The 15,527-nt window shown below is 36.9% G+C and overlaps 1 protein-coding gene across 3 annotated transcripts in view; it reads left to right on the top strand.

The window, feature by feature from the left end:
• ATAD2B (ATPase family AAA domain containing 2B) overlaps positions 1–15,527 on the top strand; it is a 165,116-nt gene that overhangs the window by 41,148 nt on the left and 108,441 nt on the right. The gene's annotated exons all lie outside the window — the stretch shown is intronic.

The raw sequence follows: 15,527 nt of genomic DNA, 5'->3' as shown, positions 1-15,527 counted from the left end.
TATTTAATTTATTTTTTTAATTTACATCTAAGTTAGCATATAGTGCAACGATGATTTCAGGAGTAGATTCCTTAATGCCTCTTGCCATTTAGCCCATCCCCCCTTCCACAATCCCTCCAGTAACTCTCTGTTTGTTCTCCATATTTAAAAGTCTTTTATGTTTTTGTCCCCCTCCCTGTTTTTATATTATTTTTGTTTCCCTTCCCTTATATTCATCTGTTTTGTATCTTAAATTCCTCATATGAGTGAAGTCATATGGTACTTGTCTTTCACTGACTAATTTCGCTTAGCATAATACCCTCTAGTTCCATCCATGTCACTGCATGTGGCAAGATTTCATTCTTTTTGATTGCCAAGTAATACTCCATTGTGTGTGTGTGTGTGTGTGTGTGTGTGTGTGTGTGTATATGTACATGTATATATATATATATATATATATATATATATATACACACACATCTTCTTTATCCATTCATCTGTCGATGTACATTTGGGCTCTTTCCATACTTTGGCTATTGTCAATAGTGCTACTATAAACACGGGGGTGCGTGTGCCCCTTTGAAACAGCACACCTGTATCCCTTGGGTAAATACCGAGTAGGGCAATTGCTGGGTCGTAGGGTAGTTCTATTTTTAATGTTCTGAGGAACCTCCATACTGTTTTCCAGGGTGGTTGCACCAGTTTGCATTCCCACCAGCAATGCAAAAGGGTTCCTCTTTCTCCACATCCTCGCCAACATCTGTTGTTGCCTGAGTTGTTCATGTTAGCCATTCTGACAGGTGTGAGGTGGTATCTCATTGAGGTTTCGATTCGTATTTCTCTGATGATGAGTGATGTTGAGCATGTTTTCGTGTGTCAGTTGACCATCTGGATGTCTTCTTTGGAGAAGTGTGTATTCATGTCTTTTGCCGATTTCTTCACTGGATTATTTGGGTTTTTTTTTGGGTGTTGAGTTTGATAAGTTCTTTATAGATTTTGGATACTAACCCTTTATCCAATATGTCATTTGCAAATATCTTCTCCCATTCTGTCGCTGCCTTTTAGTTTTGCTGATTGTTCTTCCTTGCTCTGCATAGGCTTTTTATTTTGATGAGGTCCCAATAGTTCATTTTTGCTTTTGTTTCCCTTGCCTCTGGAGACGTGTTGAGTAAGAAGTTGCTGCAGCCGAGGTCAGAGAGGTTTTTGCCTGCTTTCTCCTCGAGGATTTTGATGGCTTCCTGTCTTACATTGAGGTCGTTCATCCATTTTGAGTTTACTTTTGTGTATGGTGTAAGAAAGTGGTCCAGGTTCATTTTTCTGCATGTCGCTGTCCAGTTTTCCCAGCATCACTTGCTGAAGAAACTGTCTTTATTCCATTGAATATTCTTTCCTGCTTTGTCAAAGATTAGTTGGCCATACGTTTGTGGGTCCATTTCGGGGTTCTCTATTCGGTTCCATTGATCTGAGTGTGTGTTTTTGTGCCAGTACCATACTCTCTTGATGATTACAGCTTTGTAATACAGCTTGAAGTCCGTGTTATACTTTCTTTATCAAATATATATCTCTACCCATATGTCAATCTATCTTAGTTAAAAAAATTTTTTTTAATGTTTATTTTTGAGAGAGAGAAAGAGAGAGAGAGCGCACACAGGGGAGGGGCAGAGAGAGAGGGAGACACAGAATCTGAAGCAGGCTCCAGGCTCTGAGCTGTCAGCACGGAGTCAAATGTGGGCCTTGAACCCATGAACTCTGAGATCATGACCCAAACTGAAGTTGAATGCTTAACTGACTGAGCCACTCAGTCTCCCCAATCCATCTCAGTTTTTAGATGCATTTCTAAGTATGTTGCAGACATCAGTATACTTCTCTTAAATTCTTCAGCATGTATATCAAGTAACTAAAGTTCAGTGTTTATTTAGGTTTTTTTTTTCTTTTAGGTAAAATTTACACGCAAAGAAATGCACAAATCTTGTTTGCCTTTGCTGTTTTTAAAAAAGTGAACTTCTAAAAAAAAAAAAAGTGAACTTCTTATTGTAGAATAGGTTTAGATTGACAGAAAAATTTTGAAGCTAGTACAGTGAGTTTCCATATAGCCTATACCCAGTTTCCCTTATCATTAACACTTAACACTAGTATGGTGCATTTGTTGTAATTATTGAACTAATAGTGATATAATATTATGTACTAAAGTCCATACTTTATTCATATTTTCTTAGTTGTTACCCAATGTCCTTTTTCTATTCGAGGATTCTATCTAGAATACTACATACATTTTGTAGTCATGTCTTGTTAGGCTCCTATTGTGTTTCTTTAATCAACTTCATTGAGGCATAATTTATATAAACTTTACCCATTTAAAGTATTTAAAACAAAAATTTTTTTTTAAGTTTATTCTTTGGGGGCACTGGGTGATTCAGTTGGTTGAGCGTCTGACTTCAGCTCAGGTCATGACCTCACCGTCTGTGAGTTCAAGCCCCGAATCATGCTCCGTGCCTACAGCTCAGAGCCTGGAGCCTGCTTCAGATTCTGTCTCCTTCTCTCTCTGCCCCTCCTCGCTTGTGCGCGCTCTCTCTCTCTCTCTCTCTCTCTCTCTCTCAAAAATAAAGAATAAAAATAAAGTTTATTTCTGAGAGAGAGGGAGAGAGAAAGGGAGAGGCAGAGAGAGAGGGAGAGAAGCTCCCAAGCAGGCCCTGCGCTGTTCACTCAGAGCCCAGGGCAGGGCTCAAACTCATGCACTTTGAGACCATGACCACCCGGGCGGAAATCAGGAGTCAGACATTTAACCGACTGAGCCACCTACCTGCCTGCCTCCTGGCCAATTTAAGGTATTTAATTAGATAAGTTCTGACAGATGTGTATTGTTGTGATTTCACTGTTGCAATCAGGATGTAGAACATTTACATTGTCCTCAAGAGTTTTCTTATGTCCTTTTTCAGTCGGACCCTAGGCAAGCACTGATCTTCTTTTTGTTATTGTATATTTGTTTCCAATTTCTAGAGTTTTGTTATATAGTATGTACTCTTCTGCCTTCACTCAGCATAATGATTTTTGAGATTCATCCATGTTGTTATGTATGTCAGATTATTCCTTTTTATTGCTGAGGAGTATTCATTGTATAGACATACCAAATGTGTCATTTCTTGATGGAAATTTGGGTTTTTCTTGTTTTTGACTATTGTGCATAAGGCAGCTGTGAATATTTGTGTGTAAATCTTTGTGTGGATATAGGTTTTAATTCTCTTGGGTAAATAGCTATGAGTGGAATGTGTAGGTCTTAATGATAGGTGATGTTTAACTTTTTAAGAAATTACCAATCTTCAAAATTTTTGTAACCATTTTACAGTTTCACTAGCAGTATGTTTGAGTTCCATTTGCTTCATATCCTCCTTAACACTTGGTGTAATTTTAACCATTTTTTTAAGTCTATCTGTTTTGGGAGAGAGAGCGAATGGGAGAGGAGTAGAGAGAGAGAGGGAGAGAGATAATCCTGATCTCTGCCCTGAGAGCGCTTGAAGCCACAAACCATGAGATTATGGCTTGAACTGAAACCAAGAGTTGGTCGCTCGACCAGTTCAGCCCCAACCAGATGCCCCAATTGTAGCCATTCTGATAATATATACTAGTATCTCATTTTAGTTTTTACTTCACTGTTCCTGAGTCTTTAACCATGTTAAGCATCATTTTACTTACTTATTGGCCATTTTTATATCTTCTTTGTAAAGTTGGTGTTTAAATCTTTTGCCATCTTAAAATCAAGTTGTTTGCCTTCTTATGAAGTGTTTTTATTATTTATTTATTTATTCATTTTAATGTTTATTTATTTTTGAGAGAGAGACAGAGCATGAGTGGGGGAAGGGCAGAGAGAGAGGGAGACACAGAATAAGAAGCAGGCTCCAGGCTCCGAGCTGTAAGCACAGAGCACGATGTGAGGCTTGAACTCGGGAACCGCGAGATCAGGACTTAAGCCCAAGTCGGATGCTTAATTGACTAAGCCACCCAGGTGCCCCAAGTTTCAAGAGTTTTTAAAATATATTCTGGACATAAATGTTTTGTTACATATATGTTTTGCGAGTGTTTCCTCTGTCCTTTGACTTGCCATCTGTTCTCATAATGATGTGTTTTAAAGGGCAAATGTTTAAAATGTTTTTAAAATGAATTTTTAATTTTGGAACAATTTTAGCTTTGCAGAAAAGTTGTGAAGGTAATATAGAGGTTCCCTTATACCACTTACCCAATTTTTGTCATTATTAACATGTTGTGGCATGTTTGTTAAAACTAAGAACTGACATTGGTACATGACTACTTGCCAACCTCCAAAATTTATTTGGATTTTAATAATGTTCTTTTTCTTTCCTTTCTTTAAATTTATTAAATGTTTATTTTGAGAGAGAGTGCGTGAGCACGCGCAAGCAGGAAAGGGGCAGAGAGAGAGAATCCCAAGCAGGCTCTGTGCCGACAGTGCAGAGCCCAATATGAGGCTTTACCCTACGAACTGTGAGGTCATGACCTGAGCTGAAATCAAGAGTCGGATTCTTAATCAACTGATCCACCCAGGTGCCCCATTAATGTTCTTTTTCTGCTGCAGAATTGAATTCAGGGTACCATATTGCATTTAGTGTTAATGTCTCCATAGTCTCTGGTCTGTGACAGTTTTTCTGTCTTCCTTTCCTTGTTTTTCATGATCTTGATAATCTTGAGGAATCCTGTCTCTGTATCTTGTGGAATGTCCCCCCAAGTTGTCTAATCATGTTTTCCTCTTTATTAGACTGGGGTTGGGGATTTTTGGAAAGATAGAAAACAGTCCATCTTGTATCACATCAAGGGGAAGCGTATCCATATGACATCACTGATAATGTTAAGTTAACCTTTATCACTTGGTTACAGTCATGCTTGCCACATTTCTCCACTGTAAAGGTACGATTTTTCCATTTCCGTAGTCTGTTCTTTACGTAAAGAGCCACTAAGTCTAACACACCTTCAAGGAAAGGTAGTGGTTTGAGAATTAAAGCTCCATCTCCTAGAGGGGGGAGTATCTACCTATATTACTTGAAATACTTTTGTAAGACATTGGCATCCTCCAATTCAAAAATATTTGTTCAATCATTTATATCAGTATGGATGCATGCATATTTATTTTATGCTTTGGGTTATAATGCAATCCTGCATTATTTTGTTATTCAAATTGTACCTGCTTTAGCTGTTGGAAGCCTTTTCAGGTTGTCTCCTCTGTCCAGTTTACATGCCTCCCTTCTTTTGTTTTTTGAGTACTTCTTTATTTCCTGTCATTACAACATGTGCTAGGCTCATTGTGTATATTCCATGTCCCAGCTCTAGGATAAGCCATCTCACTAAGGAGCCCTGTTTCCTTTTATTGGGGAATAATATTTAGAAGCCAAGATCTAGACACTGTGTATGTTTGTTGGTACAAGGCCTCTCAGATAGCTAGTATAGTGTATGTGTATACACTCACCTATGGATGCAGGCACATTTATAATTGTTTCTGTATCCATCTGTATCTATGTTAAGCTAAAGATTAGTTTGTACTGAAGTTGGCTACTCTAATCCAGTATCAAAGTGTTTGTTCTAACCTTTCTCCTTTATCTTGTAACTTTCAGACATTGAGAAACCTGACTCCCACTATCTACTGTCCATCTCTTACTGGTTTCAAATTTTTATGAAGATCAGAATATCCATTTTTCTTTTATAGTTTGTGCTTTTTGAAACTTTCTTCCACCATAAGATTACAAAGGTTTTTATCCCATGTGTTTTAATAGAGGTTTTATAGTTTTAGCTTTGTGTATTATAGGAGGTAAAAGTTGTGGTTCTTTTTATGTACATGAATATCCAATATCTCAACATCACTTTTTGATGAAAAAGATGCCTCACTGAATTGGCTTGGTACTTCTGTCAAAAATATATTTTCTATATACATGTAGGTCTGGTTCTGGATTTTGTTCTACTTACCAAGCATTACCACATTGTCTTGATTTCTTTTGCTTTATAGTATATCTTGAAATCAGGTACTGTAAGTCCTTTAACTTTAGTCGTCTTTTTAAAGATTACTTTGTATATCCTAGGTCCTTTGCATTTTCATTTAAATGTTATAATCAACTTGTTAATTTCTTTCTTTTTTTTTTTAAGTAATCTCTATGTGCAATTTGGGGCTCAAGCTCATGACTCCAAGGTCAAGAGGTACACACTCCTCTGACTTAGCCAGCCAGGCTTCCCTGTTAATGTTTTTTTCTGTTTTTTTCTTTTTCTTTTTCTTTTTCTTTTTCTTTTTCTTTTTCTTTTTCTTTTTCTTTTTCTTAAGTTTATTTATTTTGAGAGAGCATGAGTGCTTGTGCATGAGTCGGGGAGGGGCAGAGAGAGAGAGGAGAGAGAGAATCCCAAGCAGGCTCTGCACTGTCAGCACAGAACCTGATGTGGGGCTCGATCTCATGAACCAGGAGATAAGTGATATGAGCTGATACCAAGAGTTGGATGTCTAAATGCTTAAGCGACTGAGCCACCCAGGTGCCTGCTCCTCTTAGTTTCTTTCTTTCTTTTTTAAGTTTATTTATTTAGAAAGAATGAGTTGGGGAGGGACAGAGAGAGAAGGGGCAGAGGATCTGAAGTGGGCTCTGTGCTGACAGCAGAGACCCCAACTCGGGGCTTGAACTCACCAGCTGAGCCATGAGATCATGACCTGAGCCAAAGTCGGACGCTTAACTGACTGAGCCACCTTAGGCACCCCCTGTTAGTTTCTATAGTAAAAGCCTTCTGGGATTTTGTTTGGACTATAGTGAAGCTGTAGGTCAATATGGGGAGAATCAATATTGTAATAATATTTAGCCTGCCAATTCATGAACATGGTATATCATTTAAGTCTTTTGAAATTTCTCTTAGCAATGATTTGTAGTTTATAGTGTAGAGGTTTTTTCTGTATCTTAAATTTATTTTTAAGTATTTTATGTTTAATGATTCAATGGAATTAGTTTTAAAAACTACCTTCTAGGCTGGCTCAGTCAGAAAAGTATGAGACTTTTTTTTTTCTTCAAGTTTATTTGTTCTTTTTAAAAAAAAAAAATTTTTTTTAACGTTTATTTATTTTTGAGACAGAGAGAGACAGAGCATGAATGTGGGAGGGTCAGAGAGAGGGAGACACAGAATCTGAAACAGGCTCCGAGCTGTCAGCACAGAGCCCGACGCGGGGCTCGAACTCACGGACCGCGAGATCATGACCTGAGCCGAAGTCGGCCGCTTAACCGACTGAGCCACCCAGGCGCCCTCAAGTTTATTTATTCTTGAGAGAGAGAGAGCATGCACGCAAATGGGAGAGACAAACAGACAGACAGACACACACACATAATCTGAAATAGGCTTCAGGCTCTGAGCTGTCAGCACAGAGCCCAGTGTGGGGCTCAAATTCTGAATGGTGAGATCATGAGCTGAGCCAAAGTCGGATACCCAACCAACTGAGCTACCCAGGTGCCCCAGAAGAGTATGTGACTCTTGATCTTGGGGTTATGAGTTCAAGCTCCATGTTGGGTGTAGAGATTACTTAAATGAATAAATAAAAACTTAAAAAAAAAAAAAAACACTCTGGGAGTGCCTGGGTGTCTCAGTCAGTTAAGCAACTGACTTTTGATTCCAGTTCAGGTCATAATCTCATGGTTTATTAATTTGAGCCCTGTGGTGGGGCTCTTTGCTGACAGTGTGGAGCCTGCTTGGGATTCTCTCTCTTCCTCTCTCTCTTGCTGACAGTGTGGAGCCTGCTTGGGATTCTCTCTCTCCCTCTCTTTCTTCACCCCCTCTCTCTTTTTCTCTCTCTCTCTCAAAAATAATAACAATTAAAAAAATACTGTGTAAAAAAACTACTTTCTAATTGTTTACTACTAAGATTTAAAAACAGAATTGTTTTGTCTGTTAACTTGGTATCCTGTGACCTTGCCAAATTTTGTTATTCTAGTAGTTGTTTTGTATATTACTGAATATTTTCTACATAAACCATATCATCTGCAAATTGAGGCAGTTTCAATCTTTGTGAGTTTTCTTTCCTTATTGTTTCGCTAGGATCCTTGGTACAGTGGTAAAAAGAAGTTGTGAGAGTGGGTATGTGTTGTACTTGATTTTTAGGGAAACGTTCACTATTTCTCCAGTAATTAGACTGTTGAAGGTTGTTTTTTGTTTGTTTTGTTTTTGATGCTCCTTTCTAATTGAATAAGTTTCCCTCTATTCCTGTTTTATTGTGAGCTTTTACATAATAGGTTGAATTTTGGTAAATGATTTGTGTTCTTCTAATTGGTCATAATATTTCTCTTTTATTGTTAATGTGGTGAATTATATTGATTATATTCTCTGGATAAACTTTTTTTTTTGTCATGATATATATGCTTTTATTGTTTGCTGGATATAATTTGCTAATGTTCTCAGGATTTTTTTTTTTTTTTTTTTTTTTTTTTTTTGTTTCTGTTTGCGAAAGGTGTCGGGTTGTAATTTTCTCTTTTTGTAATGTCCTTGGGGGGTTTTGGTGTTAGTTATGCTGGTATCATTAATGGAGTTAGGAGGTATTTCTCTCTTTTGCTTTCTGAAAGGGTTTGTGTAAGATTGGCGTTACTTCCTCCTTAAATTAAAAAAAATTTAAAAAAAATTCTTTTTTTTTTTAGACAGAGAGAGAGCACAAACGGGGGAGGGGCAGAGAGAGAAGGAGACACAGAATCCAAAGCAGGCTCCAGGCTCTGAGCTGTCAGCACAGAGCCCCATGCGGGCTCAAACTCACAAACCATGGGATCGTGACCTGAGCCGGTCAGACGCTCAACTGACTGAGCACCCAGGCACACCCCCCCAAATTTTTTTTAATGTTTATTTATTTTTGAGAGAGACAGACAGACAGACAGAGCATGAATGGGGGAGGGCAGAGACAGAGGTAGACACAGAATCTGAAGCAGGCTCCAGGCTCTGAGCTGTCAGCACAGAGCCCAACGCAGGGCCTGAACCCGTGAACCACGAGATCATGACCTGAGCCAAAGTTGTACGCTCAACCGACTGAGCCACTCAGGTGCCTCTCCTCCTTAAATGTTTGATAGAATTCAGCAATGGGGAAGTATCTTGGGGAAGATTCTTTGAGATTTTGCATAGATCTTTTTTGCTTTTCATCCATTAGTTTTAGTGGATCTTGCCTTGTGGAGTGGTTTTTGATAATTCAGATAGAATTTCACTATGTGGTTCTTTTTGTTGTGTTTTGTATTTATTTTTGTACATAATTATTCTGGTTTTATTTAGGAAGGCATTTTATAGTGGTTTTTACTTTAAATTTTTATAATGGCCTCATCTTTTTTGTTAGTAGTAATTAGTTTCTTATTCTGAACATCATCTTCCCCTGAGCAAGGGTCTGTTTCTGTCTATTCCCTTATCTTTTCTACTGTCCATTTTCAATTTTAGTCTTTCTTTTCAGAGTTTACCATTGTCCTTTTACATAATTAAGTTTTTATTTTAATTCCAGTTAGCTAACATACAATGTTATAGAAGTTTCAGGTGTACAATATAGTGATTCAACACTTCGATACATCACCTTGTGCTCATCACAGCAAGTGCACTCCTTAATCCCCATCACCTATTTAACCCATCCCCTAAAACACCTCCCCTCTGATAACCATCAGTTCTCTATAGTTAAGATTCTTTTCTTACTTTTTTTCTCTCTCTCTCTCTTATTTTTTCCCCTTTGCTTGTTTGTTTTGTTTATTAAATTTCACATTTGAATGAAATCGTATGGCATTTGTCTCTCACTGACTTCACTTAGCAATATACTCTCTAGCTTCATCCATGTCATTGCAAATGGCAAGATTTCATTGTTTTTTTATGGCTGAATAATATTCCAATGTATATATATACCACATATTCTTTGTTAATTGATGGACATTTGGGTTCTTTCCATATCTTGGCTATTGTAAATAGTGTTGCGACAAAGATAGGGGTCTATTTATCCCTTTGAATTAATTTTCTTGTGTTCTTTGGATAAATACTTAGTAGGGTGATTGCTGGATCATAAGGTAGTGTTATTTTTAGCTTTTCGAGGAACCTCCATACTGTTTTTCATGGGGGCTGCACCAGTTTGAATTGCCACCAACAGTACACAAGGGTTCCTCTTTTTCCATATCCTCGAAATCTACATTTTTGAGAGGTTTTATTTGTAAGTTTTAATGATAACCCTGACTTTCTTGCTGTTAAAATTGAAGTATTTGGCTTACTTACCTTATTTGACATCTTTGTCTTTGCCTCCCATTTTTTTTTTTTTTTTTTTTTTTTTTTTTGGTACAGTGCCATGGATGTTCTCCTGTCACCTTATTTTGTTGCTTTAGTTTTAGAACTATAGGTAAATATATTGTGCTTACAGCCAGCCTATCCTTGTTGCTGCATTTTCCTATTCGTATCTTCATTAGCTGGGATTTGCGCCGTAGCAGTTTTTATGCTTCATGGTCTCAGTATTTCTTAAGTTCTTGCATGTTCTAAACTGTTTGTAGTCTTCATACTTGAAGGACAGTTTGGCTCAGTATAAATATTTTGGCTTATATATACACGCTTGTCTTGAGTATCTTGAATGTATTTTATTGTGTTATTGACATTGAATGCCGCTATGTTGAAACTATGTTGAAATTTGAGGGTAAATTTTTTTTTTTCCCTTTATAAGTCTGTTTGCCCTTTTGGGTGGCTACCCAAGGATTTTTTCTTTATCTTAAAAGACCAGTAACTTGATTAGTAGCATGTATTTTGTAAGTGATCATCATCTTGAGTCATTTTTGTCTGTTACACATTTTGCCCTTTCAAGTGAGTAATAACCAAATTTTTAATTTCAGTATGTTTTCCTGAATTATATTTTCAAATGTTTGCTCTTTCCTATTATTCTGATTTTTTATTTGAAGATTTCAGTTATTCCCATGTTGAATTTTTCTTTTTTATATCCATCATTTTCTCTGCTTTCCTTTTTAAATTTTTGTTACATTTTGTTGGCTGTTTTCAATTCTCTAGATCCTTTTAGGTATTTTCTAGCTTTTTATAACTAATGTATTCAGTTTATCTTTATTTCTTTGTTGAGTGTTTTCCCTATGTATTTTGAAGTTTCAGTAGCTTAGAGTTTTGTCTTCTCCTGTTTTCTTATGGTGTCTTCAGTTCTTATATTTTTGCTCTATAGTTCGGCTTCATGGGTAATATTGCTTGATAACATTTTGAAAGTTTATGGTGAAGTTATTCCTACTTTTCCCATGAACTGTGAGATCATGACTTGAGCTGAAATCAAGAGTCGGACTCTCAACTGACTGAGCCACCCAAGGCGCCCTTGATTCATCACCTTTAAACAGTGTTTTCTGATCTTCCTCATTCTCATATAGTGATAGCACTAATCTTAATTCTTCTTTAGTCACATGAAATTTGAATCATTATACTTGAATGTCTATTTTGTTTTATTAACTGTAAATAGTGCCTTTTCACTCCTACTTTTTTTTCCCTACTATTTTGTAGTCTGAGTTTGTTTGCTTAATGTATGATGAATACATTTCTTGGTCATTAAATATTCTATAAGGTCATTTTCATGACTTCATATCATTTTTATTTATATTGATAATATACCTAATTCCAAATTATTAGACAATAAGATTATTATTATTTATTTAGGTATTTATTTTTTACATTTATTTATTTTTGTGAGAGAGAGACAGAGCACAAGTGGGGTAGGGGCAGAGAGAGAATGAGACACAAAATCCGAAGCAGGCTCCAGGCTCCAAGCTGTCAGCACAGAGCCCAACATGGGGCTCGAACTCACAAACCGTGAGATCATGACCTGAGTCGAAGTCGGACATTTAAGCGACTGAGCCACCTAGGCGCCCCAGATTATTATTTTTTAATTACAGTATAGTAAACATTCGTTAGTTTCAGGTGTACACTGTAATGATTCGATAATTCTCTGTATGACTCAGTCTTCATCAAGATAAGTGTACTTTTGGGGTGCCTGGGTGGCTCAGTCAGTTGAGCATCTGACTCTTGACTTTAGAAGGTGTTGTGATCTCGGTTTGTGAGATCCAAGCCCTGTGTTGGGCTCTGCACTGAGAGTGTGGAGCCAGCTTGGGATTCAGTCTCTCTCTTTCTCTGCCCACTCCCCCCACCCCTGCTTTGCTCTCTTTCTGTCTCTCAAAATACATAAGCAAACTTTAAAAAGTAAAGGTAAGTGTGCTATTAGTCCCCTTCACCCATTTCACTCATTCTCCCACCCACCTTTCCTCTGGTACCCATCAGTTTGTCCTCTGTAGTTAAGAGTCTGTTTTTCGGTTTATCTCTTTTTTTCTTTCTTTATTTGTTTTCTCTCTTAAATTCCACATAGTTCACTCCTTACTTTTAAGATTAGGACACAAACATCCACTTCCTTCCATTCTACTCCTTCTATCTTTTTATATTATCAGGGCTGATAACATTTATATTTTTCCGTGACAGTTATTAAGTCTTGATTAATTTGCAGGTTAATCCTGAAAGGTCAAAAATCTTGAAATCCTGAAAAGTCAAAAACCAATGAATAGTTTTTACCTTTCTATGAATAATGACAGTGTTTTTCACTGTAGAGCTAAGTAAGGTGCTAGGATTAAATTTCCTTCTTGGTGGATCTTTTTTCACTAACTGGCCATTCAGTGGGAAATACTCCTGTATTATTAAATTTATTCATTCATTCAATGATATATATTGCTGCCTTCTCTACTCACCAAGGGTCATTCAAAGCACTGGATGTTAAGAAGTTAGAAGTGTAAAAATCCCTGTTTTCTTGGAGCTTACATTTGAATGAAGATAAACTAATGGATATGTAAAATACTTAGTATGTCAGATGGTGACAAGTGCTTGGAAGAAAATAGAGCAATGAGGGGGAGCATTGAGTTCACAGGATAGGGATAGGCGTGGAGGAGATTGTATCACTTTCTGCATAGCCTGACAGGAACATAATGTATGCAGGGCTTCTTGTAGTGATTTGTGTATGTGGGGAAAAAGGACCCACTGAATTTATCTCCTGATGGTCTTCAAAAATTTCAAGAGTTTTTTTTTTTTTTTTATAATTTTTTTTTTTACATTTATTTATTTTTGAGACAGAGAGAGACAGAGCATGAATGGGGGAGGGTCAGAGAGAGGGAGAGACAGAATCTGAAACAGGCTCCAGGCTCTGAGCTGTCAGCACAGAGCCTGACGCAGGGCTCGAACTCACGGACTGTGAGATCGTGACCTGAGCCGAAGTCGGCCGCTTAACCGACTGAGCCACCCAGGCACTCCCCCCTTTTTTTTTTTTTTTAAAACATTCAGGTAGTTTAACAGTTTTCTAAATTTCTGATGATGTGAAAACATTCATATTCTTTTTGTCAAATGACCTCTCCCCTAGTGTCATCTTCCTGTTCCACTTCAGAGGGATTGTTTTCTAGGCCTGCTGCAAAGTGAATATGCTAAAAGTTAATACTGTTTTCATGAGTTGGATCCATTGTTTACTAGATCCCATGTGTTTTTTCTTTACCATTTCATTTTGTAGGAATATAATCTCAATAATTTACTAAAAGAATGTGTAGAAAGTAAATTTTGTATCTTTGCTATCTTAAAATGCCTTTTATTTTGATAGCTGGCCAATGGTTTTGTGAATTAAGACAACTCTAAATCCAATACGTTTCCCTTAAACCTTTGAAGTTCTTCACCGATATCTATATCTATATCTATATATCTATATATCTATATATCTATATCCATATCTATATCTATATCTATGTCTCCACACACAGACACATATATATATCTCCTCTTTGATGTATTGTTGCTGATGAGAAGTCAGTCTGGTTTATTTTGTTGTTTCTTTGTAGATGCACATGAATATGTATATGTATCTTTCTAGGTATCTTAGAGATGTCATCAACTATTTTAATGATATAGTATTCGTTAAATATTATTTTGTTGAGAATGAATTTACCTTGATACATTTTTTAATTCTTCCATAGTAGTTCTGATTATAAGTCATTTTTTTCTTCAAAAATTCTTTATACATTTTATAAGAAATTCAGATAGGATGTATCTTAATTGGGAAGTAATTTCTCTCTCTGTAAGCCAGTGGATTATTTTCTTTAGTGTCTGGATTGTTTCTGATTATTTGGGAAAAGAAAAATAAGAGAAAAAGCCAAACTTTCTTTTCCAGTGAGATTCTAATGTAATTTTTAAATCATTGATAGATATTCCCTTAATAGGGACGCAAATTAAATTTGTTGCTTGACTCCATTCCTGCACAACCCTATTTGAAAAATTATAGACTCCTTTCTTCTTTTTCCTTTGTAGAAGTTGGCATGTTTATACTTCATTAGATATAAACTAGATGAGCTGAAGGATCTTAGTAATATTTGCTGAATAAATGTACTGTAATTCTATAAGTAAATCTACTGATCTAATTAATTATAGATATGATGCTTACAATGTGATTTATTTATTATTTTTTGTTGTTTCAACTTTTTATTTAAATTCTAGTTAGTTAACATACAGTGTAATATTGGTTTCATGAGTAGACATTAGTAGTGAGTCACTTACAGATAATACCTGGTGCTCATCACAAGTGCCCTCCTTGCTATCCATCACCCATTTAATCCATTCCCCACCCATCTCCCCTCCAGCAGTCCTAGGTTTACTCTCTATAGCTGACAGTCTCTACAATGTGTTTTTTTTATTTTTTGAGAGACAGAGAGCATGTGCATGTGGGTGCATTTTAGTGGGGGAGGGGTGGGGAGAGAAGGAGAGAGAGATTCTTTATTTTTTTAATTAAAAAAAATTTTTTTTAAATTTACATCCAAATTAGTTAGCATATAGTGCAACAATGATTTCACGAGTGGATTCCTTAGTGCCCCTTACCCATTTAGCCCATCCCCCCCCCACCACCCCTCCAGTAACCCTCAGTTCTCCATATTTATGAGTCTCTTCTGTTTTGTCCCCCTCCCTGTTTCTATATTATTTTTGTTTCCCTTCCCTTATGTTCATCTGTTTTGTCTCTTAAGGTCCTCATATGAGTGAAGGCATATGATTTTTGTCTTTCTCTGACTAATTTCACTTAGCATAATACCCTCCAGTTCCATCCACGTAGTTGCAATTGGCAAGATTTCATTCTTTTTGATTGCTGAGTAATACTCCATTGTGTATATATCCCACATCTCCTTTATCCATTCATCCATCGATGGACTTTTGGGCTCTTTCCATACGTTGTCTATTGTTGATAGTGCTGCTATAAACATGGGGGTGCATGTGTCCCTTCGAAACAGCACACCTGTATCCTGTGGATAAATGCCTAGTAGAGCAATTGCTGGGTTGTAGGGTAGTTCTATTTTTCATTTTCTGAGGAACTTCCATACTGTTTTCCAGAGTGGCTGCACCAGCTTGCATTCCCAGGAGAGAGAGAATTTTAAGCAGGCCCTATGCCTAGCATGGAGTCCCACAAGGGGATTGATTTCACGACTGAGATTATGACCTGGACTGAAATTAATAGTTGGACACTTAACCAGCTGAGTTACCCATGTGCCCTT

The sequence above is a fragment of the Panthera onca genome, chromosome A3, assembly GCF_046562875.1.
Source record: "Panthera onca isolate mPanOnc1 chromosome A3, mPanOnc1 haplotype 2, whole genome shotgun sequence".
In the NCBI taxonomy this organism is placed as follows: Eukaryota; Metazoa; Chordata; class Mammalia; order Carnivora; family Felidae; genus Panthera; species Panthera onca.
Note: the sequence above shows the minus strand (reverse complement) of the source record. Positions and strands in the feature narration are given on the sequence as shown.